The sequence below is a fragment of the Arachis ipaensis genome, chromosome B09 (genome assembly GCF_000816755.2).
Source record: "Arachis ipaensis cultivar K30076 chromosome B09, Araip1.1, whole genome shotgun sequence".
In the NCBI taxonomy this organism is placed as follows: Eukaryota; Viridiplantae; Streptophyta; class Magnoliopsida; order Fabales; family Fabaceae; genus Arachis; species Arachis ipaensis.
The window spans coordinates 100485285-100489164 of record NC_029793.2 but is presented as its reverse complement, the minus strand read 5'-3'; the positions used below and the strand labels follow the sequence as shown (position 1 = coordinate 100489164).

The 3880-nt window shown below is 37.5% G+C and overlaps 1 protein-coding gene across 1 annotated transcript in view; it reads left to right on the top strand.

Moving 5' to 3' along the window:
- LOC107618909 (peroxidase 47) overlaps positions 1–3880 on the top strand; it is a 10142-nt gene that overhangs the window by 3305 nt on the left and 2957 nt on the right. The window lies entirely within an intron of this gene.

The following is a 3880-nucleotide window of genomic DNA, read 5'->3' as shown; positions in this document are numbered from 1 at the left end:
ATTATAAAGTATTTATATTTTAACTATCTTTATTTGAATAACCCTAAAAATCCACTTCACAATATTATCAGAGACACAATACTAAAACAGTATTAACTAATGTTATTGCTAAATTAACAAATACAATTGACAACGTATAAAACAATATAAATATCTCAACCTATCTGAATAAATTTTTAAAAACTTCAACCACATGCATACGAGTTAATACTCAAAATGGCTCCTAAAATTTGATCCCGACTTAATTTAGCCCTTAAATTACTAATTGACTCAAATTGTATTTTAAAATTTTAAGACGTGACTCAAGTTGGCCCTTCCATCTATTTCCGTTACCGAAAATCTGACATGTCACATGTAGTTGACACCTGACAACCTCAAAAGTTGTCTGACGTGGAAAAATTTTTGTATGCATCAATTTAGTCCCTAATAATTTAAAAAAAAAACATCCTAACAATCTCCCATTTCTCCCAAATCATAGTAGTTTCTGGTGAGTTAGGGAGCAGCAACCAAGCCTCAGGTAGCTCCAGCAGCTAAGCTTCAGGCTTTCCACAATGTCACCTCAGTCTCTCAACTCTCTTGTCTCACACTCATACAACCCGGTCACAATAGCCAACACACTCATACACTGACTGCCACACACAAGCCAGTAATTTTGTTGCCGGCGTCTCATCATGGCTTTTGACCCCTGTTTTCGGCCTCCTATCATGTCATCTGGATCTGCCCGCCCCTTATTTTTGTGCCATCGTCTTCTACCTCTTCTCGTGCTTCCTTATTCCATTTGCCTTCGCCATCCCTTGGTTCGGCCTCTGAGTCATCGTCGCTATCACGATTGTGGGTCAGCATCTGCCTCTGCTCTGGCTCTGTGTATTCTGGTTCTTTTTCGCTGTCGTGGTCGCGGTGCTCAGGTTGGCTGTCTACCTCCACTCCTCCTCTGAATCTTCCGATGCTCGTGCTAGGATGCTTTGAGTCACCCTGATCTGCGTAGTGCTAGGTAAACAAGTGTGAAAAATTTTCAACTTGGTTTACAGTAACACCATGTGCGCATAGCGTCGACGATTACCAAAAAGAATTGCCGATTACCAAAATTTTCCTTAAAAAAAAGAAGCAAATTTGGGTCCCAGAATAATTAAAGATAGGGTTCTTCTCATCTTTCCCCCGTCTCTCACCGTGGGTTCTTCTTCACATGCCCCAAATCCTATTCTTTTTCGAGAAAATGTATGCATCAATTTTGCCCCAACCCAATTTCAAAGAACTGTAAGGTAATGCTATTTCAACCAAAAAATTCTGCACTTGGTTATAATCATGCTCTTTTATGTTAAAAAGTTGATGTCTTTTAAGTTTCTAGCTATTAAGCGGAGCAGTGAGTTTAGCTGCCTTCAACAACACTGCAGTAAGCTATGTGAATGGCTATGATAAACTTTATGTGGTTGTTAGAAGGATGTATTAATTATGGATCATTTTCTAATGGTTTGAATCTTCACGGGAAGATTCTAAAGATGAGTTTTTATTCAGAACAGGAGTTGTGTGATGGGCTAATCAATTTGTATATTAAATTTAGTGATTTAAAAGGTGCAGTCAAGGTTTTTGAAGATATGCGTGTTAGACCTCTATCTTGTTGGAATAAGATTATTCATAGATTTATTGTGGAGAAATTTAATTGTCATATTTTAAGTTTGTTTCTGCAAATGATGAAGGAAGAGGTGAAGCCTGACGAGAAGACTTATGCAGGGATTTTTTTTTTCCAAATTATCGGAGGCTAAATTGATATATACAAAAATTTCGCCACGTCAGACAACCGTTGAGGCTGTCAGGTGTCAATTATATGTATCACGTCAGTTTTTCGGTGACGAAAATAAACGAAAGGGCCAACTTGAGGCACATCTTAAAATTTTAGGATACAATTTGAGTCAATTGGTAATTCAAGGGCTAAATTAAGTCGGAGGTCAAATTTTAGCAATGTCCTGAAAACCGGACCGGACCGGCCGATCGGACCGGTTTAACTACGAACCGGCAGTATTAACGGTCCGGTCAGGCATATAAAACCGACAATCAGAAAACCGGCTAAAAATCGTTGAATCGGACGAGAACCGGCCGGTCAGACCGAACCGAAACCCGGCCGGTTTACACAAAAAGGGAAGCTCCTTCGTTTCTTTTCTCCCGTTCTCGCTTTCTTTCTTTCAGTCAGAGAAATCACAAACCTAACCACAAAACTCTAGCACTGTAAGCCTACACCACCGCCACAAGGAGGGGCATACTGCTGCCGTCCGTCGCACTCAAAGCTCGCCATCCGTCATCTAGCTTCCCTCGTGCTCGAAGTCTTCAACCCCTGTTCGCTGTCACCGATCGCGGTTGCTTCCTCGAGCTCGGCGTCCGTCGTCTTTGTCTGCTCAGCCACGCTTCCATCGCCGTTTGTTTGCCGTTCACGTTCGCGTTCTTCGCCGTTCGCGTTCGCTCGTCGTTCACCGTTCGCGTTCGTCTGGAAGCCACGTTGCTCTGCTTCAAACTCTGCGACCAACCCGCGTGCTCCACTCGTCGAACTGCTCTCTGTTGTCCCCGCCGTGAGTTCCCTAAACCAGCAATTCTGTTCTAATATGTTCTTTTGTTACTGATTCTAAAATTGAGTAATGGATTTGTTTCTGAAATTGAGTAATGGATTTGTTACTGATTCTGTTCTATGGTCTTATGGATGATTATTGGATTTCTAGCCGTTCTGTTGCTGTTTTTAATTTGGATTATGATTTATTGAATTTAGTTATGGATGAAAGTATTAATCAAGAAGCAGTTGCTTATAATGCCTTTTTGAGTAATAATTTGTCTGCCAATCCTCCTAATTCAAATGATTCTGCTAATCCTAATCCACCTAGTTCGAATAATAGTCAGTCACAAGGTTCTAATTTATGGATTTTGATGATTGATAAATCTTCATGTTGGTTTTTAATATTTAGATATTTCTTTTTACTATTTAACTTTTGAGATTGTATTTTGATAAGATCACACTTTGTTGTTGAATGCTAATTTTTGTTGTTGAATGCCCTATTTGTTGCTGAATGATAATTTTTGTTGCTGAATGCTGAATGCTGTTGGTAATGGTGTTTTTGCTGCTGAATGTCCTGCTGTTTTTATTTCTTTGTTTGTTGCTGAATGTTGGTGGCAGAATTTAGATATGCTCATCTTGATAATTTTTTGATTTTTCAATCTGCTATGGCTAGTCTTTAATTTTGTATCTGGTTATGGATACTTCTTTGTTTTGTAGTTACTGGTTTTGCTTTGATTTGTAGTTGCTGGCTCCTAATTATTGCTGGTTTTGCTGGCTTTGTTTGTTGCTGAATGTTGGTGGCAGAATTTAGATATGGTCATGTTGATAATTTTTTGATTTTTTATTGTGCTGTGGCTGGTCTTTAATTTTGTTTTAATTAATAAAACTTTTATTAATTTCAGTTCTGGATAATAGTATTAATCAAATAGAGATTAATAAAACTTTTATTAATTTCGAATGATGCTGTTAATCCTAATCCTAATCCACCGAAGCAAATTTGCAACAAGTTCTTGTGGATTTTGATGATTGATAAATCATGATGTTGGGATTTAATATTTAGATATGTTTTTTTACTATTTAGTTTTTGAGTTTGTATTTTGATAAGATCATATAGATTAGGTTGATGATATTTTATGTAGTGTTTTAAATTTCGAAAATATTTTAAGATTTATATTATACTATAATTATATTTTAGAATGTTTATTTATAATTTATTTATTATTTTATTCTAAAACGATTTTTTCGATTGAACCACTGGTTGGACCGGTTGGACCAATAAACCAGTAAATCAGTGATTAGAACGGTTCAATGACCGGTCCGGTTTTCAAAACCTTGAATTTTAGA